Source organism: Scyliorhinus canicula, chromosome 4 (genome assembly GCF_902713615.1).
Source record: "Scyliorhinus canicula chromosome 4, sScyCan1.1, whole genome shotgun sequence".
In the NCBI taxonomy this organism is placed as follows: Eukaryota; Metazoa; Chordata; class Chondrichthyes; order Carcharhiniformes; family Scyliorhinidae; genus Scyliorhinus; species Scyliorhinus canicula.
Window position 1 is genome coordinate 127,013,449 of NC_052149.1, and position 6,147 is coordinate 127,019,595.

Sequence of the window (6,147 nt, forward strand, 5' to 3'; positions counted from 1 at the left end):
GCCCAGGGTGTCATAACACTTTCAATAAAGATATCTTTCTTCCTTTTCATATACTCTTTTTTTAAATATATTTGTTTTATATAAATTAGAGATTATGGTTATAATCTTATTATCATTATTCAAAAAATTTCCAACACAATACTTGTGAGAGTCGCTCATTCCTGTCACGTCCAGAGTGCAGCTTCGAACCTCAGTGAGACTCTGAAAGGGATTCTCACCTCTCCTCACAGGGAAACCCTTTATTGTACGGTGAGTCCCTCCAGACAAACTGAATGAGATAAGCTGGGAACTATTCCAGGTGTAAAAGGGTCTGAGGAAATGATTCAGAGTTAGAAATAGAGGGCTGGATACTCTGATTGCCGACGGTGAAATTGCATTCGGCGATTGGCCGGAGAATCCATTTTGAGGCCAGAATCTGGGGCGGCGCCATTTTTCAGAGGCTCTGCCCCCTCCAAAATGGTGACATTGGGGTGTATGCCGCACTCTGTTGGTACGGCCTCAGGATGTCACCTGAAGGCCCTCACCCGATGCTCCATCCCCAATGGGCCAACTTCCCGACGAAGTGGATCACTTGTGGTCTGAGATTTTGTCAACCTGGTGTGGTGGCTGCGGAGTGTGTCCAGCACCGCGGCAGTCAGGGGGTGGAGCTGTTCCATTGGCCGGGGGGGGGCTTCGGCGGGAGCTGGGGGGACTGTTGGGGGGGATAGTCCGGGGTTGGCGAGAGGGGTTACGGGGGGGGGGGGGTACTACCTGGCAGGCTGGGTCCGCGCATGGCTGGCACCATATTGTACGGTACGGCCGCCGCAGTTTGCTGCCGTGCACATTCGTGGCCATGATCCGCCAATTCTCTATTCGTATCTGCAGGTAAAGCCGGGGGTTTTACATGGCACGGCTGCTGGCCCCCCCACTGGGCGGCGCCAACCTTTTCATCGTAGTACTAGGCACATGCTCCGGACATAGCCTCAAAGTCGGAGAAAGCAGCCCAGATTTCAGGAAAAGCACACAGGACGGGATTCTCCTTTTCTGAGATTAAGGACTGGATTCTCCGATTTTGAGGCTCTGTCTGAAAGAAGTGTCGAGTTTTATGATGGAACAGTTGGCAGTGCCCTCGCACCGATACTCCGCACGGTGGGGGGGGTAGTAGTTGGCAGTGCCCTCGCACCGATGCCCCGCTCGGTGGGGGGGGTAGTAGTTGGCAGTGCCCTCGCACCTATGCTCCGCCCGGGGTGAGGGGCTAGCAGTTGGCAGTGCCCTCGCACCGATGCCCCGCCCCATGGGGGGCTAGCAGTTGGCAGTGCCCTCGCACCGATGCCCCGCCCGGTGGGGGGGGCTAGCAGTTGGCAGTGCCCTCGCACCGATGCCCTGCCCGGTGGGGGGCTAGCAGTTGGCAGTGCCCTCGCACCGATGCTCCGCCCGGGCTGGGGGGGGCTAGCAGTTGGCAGTGCCCTCGCACCGATGCTCCGCCCGGTGGGGGGCTAGCAGTTGGCAGTGCCCTCGCACCGATGCTCCGCCCGGTGGGGGGGCTAGCAGTTGGCAGTGCCCTCACACCGATGCTCCGCCCGGTGGGGGGGGGCTAGCAGTTGGCAGTGCCCTCGCACCGATGCACCGCCCGGTGAGGGGCTAGCAGTTGGCAGTGCCCTCGCACCGATGCCCCGCCCCATGGGGGGCTATCAGTTGGCAGTGCCCTCGCACCGATGCCCCGCCCCATGGGGGGCTAGCAGTTGACAGTGCCCTCGCACCGATGCCACCGCCCGGTGAGGGGTCTAGCAGTTGGCAGTGCCCTCGCACCGATGCCCCGCCCGGGGGGGGGGCTAGCAGTTGGCAGTGCCCTCGCACCGATGCCCCGCCCCATGGGGGGCTAGCAGTTGGCAGTGCCCTCGCACCGATGCTCCGCCCGGTGGGGGGCTAGCAGTTGGCAGTGCCCTCGCACCGATGCTCCGCCCGGGGTGGGGGGCTAGCAGTTGGCAGTGCCCTCGCACCGATGCCCCGCCCCATGGGGGGCTAGCAGTTGGCAGTGCCCTCGCACCGATGCCCCGCCCATGGGGGGCTAGCAGTTGGCAGTGCCCTCGCACCGATGCCCCGCCCCATGGGGGGCTAGCAGTTGGCAGTGCCCTCGCACCGATGCTCCGCCCGGTGGGGGGGGGGCTAGCAGTTGGCAGTGCCCTCGCACCGATGCCCCGCCCCATGGGGGGCTAGCAGTTGGCAGTGCCCTCGCACCGATGCCCCGCCCGGTGGGGGGGCTAGCAGTTGGCAGTGCCCTCGCACCGATGCCCCGCCCCATGGGGGGCTAGCAGTGCCCTCGCACCGATGCTCCGCCCGGGGTGGGGCTAGCAGTTGGCAGTGCCCTCGCACCGATGCTCCGCCCGGGGTGGGGCTAGCAGTTGGCAGTGCCCTCGCACCGATGCTCCGCCCCATGGGGGGCTAGCAGTTGGCAGTGCCCTCGCACCGATGCTCCGCCCGGTGGGGGGCTAGCAGTTGGCAGTGCCCTCACACCGATGCACCGCCCGGTGAGGGGCTAGCAGTTGGCAGTGCCCTCGCACCGATGCTCCGCCCGGGGTGGGGCTAGCAGTTGGCAGTGCCCTCACACCGATGCTCCGCCCGGGGTGGGGGGGGCTAGCAGTTGCCCCACATAAAACCCACAGCATTCCCGACGGAAACGGCCAGGGAATTGCCGGGGCCGTGGCTGCGCATGCTCACGGCGGCGTCCTGCAGCGGTTGCGCCACACAACATGGTGCTGCCGTGCGTGGACCCGGACTGCCAGATCGTGCCCCCTGTAATCCCCCTCGCCATCCCCGGGCAACCCCCCCCCCCAACCAGTCCCCTCAGCCCCCACTGAAGCCCCCTACCCCAGCCAATGGAACGGCTCCAACCCCTGACTGTGGCAGTGTTGGACACTCACCACCCCCACCCAATCCCACCCCCATCCCTTCCCCCCACCCCCACCCCCATCCACCACCATTCCCCACCCCCCCCCCCCCCCCCCACCTCCTATACCACCTATACCTTCATCCAGATCATTTATGTATATCACAAACAACAGTGGTCCGAGCACGGATCCCTGTGGAAAACCACGAGCACCCTTCTCCATTTTGAGACACCCCCTTCCACCACTACTCTCTGTCTCCTGTTGCCCAGCCAGTTCTTTATCCATCTAGCTAGTACACCCTGAACCCCATACGACTTCACTTTTTCCATCAAGCTGCCATGGGAAACTTTATCAAACGCCTTACTGAAGTCCATGTATATGACATCTACAGCCCTTCCCTCATCAATTAACTTTGTCACTTCCTCAAAGAATTCTATTAGATTTGTAAGACATGACCTTCCCTGTACAAAACCATGCTGCCTATCACTGATAAGTCTATTTTCTTCCAAATGTGAATAGATCCTATCCCTCGGTATCTTCTCCAACAGTTTGCCTGCCACTGATGTCAAGCTCACAGGTCTATAATTCCCTGGATTATCCCTGCTACCCTTCTTAAACAAAGGGACAACATTAGTAATCTCCAGTCCTCCGGGACCTCATCCGTGCTCAAGGATGCTGCAAAGATATCTGTTAAGGCCCCAGCTATTTCGTCCCTCGCTTCCCTCAGCAACCTGGAATAGATCCCATCTGGTCCTGGGGACTTGTCCACCTTAATGTCTTTTAGAATACCCAAAACCTCCCCTTTCCTTATGCCGACATGACCTAGAGTATTTAAACATCCATCCCTAGCCTCAACATCCGTCTTGTCCCTCTCCTTTGTGAATACCGATGCCAAGTACTCATTAAGAATCTCACCCATTTCCTCTGACTCCACGCATAAATTCCCTCTTTTGTCTTTGAGTGGGCCAATCCTTTCTCTAGTTACCCTCTTGCTCCTTATATATGAATAAAAGGCTTTGAGATTTTCCTTAACCCTGTTAGCCAAAGATATTTCATGACCCTTTTTAGCTCTCTTTATTGGGTTTGAGATTTGTCTACCTTCCCGATATTCCTCCAAAGCTTCATCAGTTTTGAGTCGCCTCGATCTTATGTATGCTTTGTTTTTCATCTTAGCTAGTCTCACAATTCCACCCGTCATCCATCGTTCAATAATCTTGCCATTTCTATCCCTCATTTTCGCAGGGACATGTCTGTCCTCCACTCGAATCAACCTTTCTTTAAAAGACTCCCACATTTCAAATGTGGATTTACCCTTAAACAGCTGCTCCCAATCCACATTCCCTAGCTCCTGCCGAATTTTGTTATACTTGGCCTTTCCCCAATTTAGCACTCTTCCTTTAGGACCCCTCTTGTCCTTGTCCATGAGTATTCTAAAACTTACGGAATTGTGATCGCTATTCCCAAAGTAATCACCGACTGAAACTTCAACCACCTGGCCGGGATCATTTCCCAATACCAGGTCCAGTATGGCCCCTTCCCGAGTTGGACTACTTACATACTGCTCTAAAAAACTCTCCTGGATGCTCCTTACAAATTCTGCTCCATCTACACCACCACCACTACATGAGTCCCATTCACTGTTGGGGAAGTTAAAATCTCCCATCACAACCACCCTATTGTTCTATAATCTGTCTACATATTTGTAACTCTACTTCAAGCTTGCTTTTGGGAGGCCTGTAGTAAAGTCCCAACAATGTTACTGCACCCATCCTATTTCTTAGCTCTATCCATATTGCCTCAGTGCTCGAATCCTTCATCGTGCCCTCCTTAATCACAGCTGTGATATCATCTCTGACTAGTAATGCAACTCCTCCACCCCTTTTACCTCCCTCTCTATCCCTACTGAAGCATCTATACCCTGGGATATTTAGTTTCCAGTCTTGCCCTTCCCTCAACCAAGTCTCAGTAATACCAATAACATCATATTCCCAGGTATTAATCCAAGCCCTAAATTCACCTGCCTTACCTACGACACTTCTCGCATTAAAACAAATGCACGTCAGCCCACCTGTCCCTTTGCGTTCATCATCTCTTCCCTGTCTACTCGTCCCCATAGTCACATTGAGTTTATTATCTGGTACCTTACTGGCTTTAGTTGCTGCCTCTTTACTGACCTCTAACTTCCTAATCTGGTTCCCATTCCCCTGCCAGATTAGTTTAAAACCTCCCCAACAGTGTTAGCAAAAGCACCCCCTAGGACATTGGTTCCAGTCCTGCCCAGGTGTAGACCATCCGATTTGTAATGGTCCCACCGCCCCCAGAACCGGTTCCAATGTCAAAAACATCTGAACCCCTCTCTCCTGCACCATCTCTCAAGCCACGTATTCATTCTGACTATTCTTGAATTTCTACTCTGACTGTCTCATGGCACTGGTACCAATCCTGAGATTACTACTTTTGAGGTCCTACTTTTTAACTTATCTCCTAACTCCCTAAATTCTGATTGTAGGACCTCATCCTGTTTTTTACCTATATCGTTGGTGTCTATATGCACCACGACAACTGGGTGTTCACCCGCCCCTTCAGTATGTCCTGCAGCCGATCTGAGACGTCCCTGACCCCTGCACCCGGGAAGCAACATTCCAATTGGGAGTCTCGTTTTCGACCTCAGAAACGCCTGTCTACTCCCCTTACGATTGAATCCCCTATGACTATAGCCCTGCCAGTCTTTTTCCCGCACTTCTGTGCAGCAGAGCCAGCCACGGTGCCATGAGCCTGGCTACTACTGCCTTCCCCTGGTGAGTCATATCCCCCAACAATATCCAAAACGGTATACCTGTTTTGGAGGGAGGTGACCGCAGGGGACACCTGCACTGCCTTCCTGCTCTTTTTTGGCCATTTGGTCACCCATTCCCTGTCTCCATCACCAATTCTAATCTGCGGTGTGACCTACTCACTGAACGTGCTATCCACGACCTCCTCAGCATCGCGGATGCTCCAAAGTGAGTCCATCCGCAGCTCCAGAGCCATCATGTGGTCTAACAGGAGCTGCAGCTGGACACACTTCCTGCACATGAAGGAGTCAGGGGCATCGGCCGCGTCCCTGAACTCCCACATTGAGCACGAGGAGCATAACACGGGTATGGGATCTCCTGCCATTTTTACACTTTAACTTAACTTATTACAAATATAATATCAAATAATGAATAAGTGAAAGAAATAAGGATTCTACTTACCAATCAGGTGACTGCTTTGCTGTGATGTCACTCTTCAAGGTAAG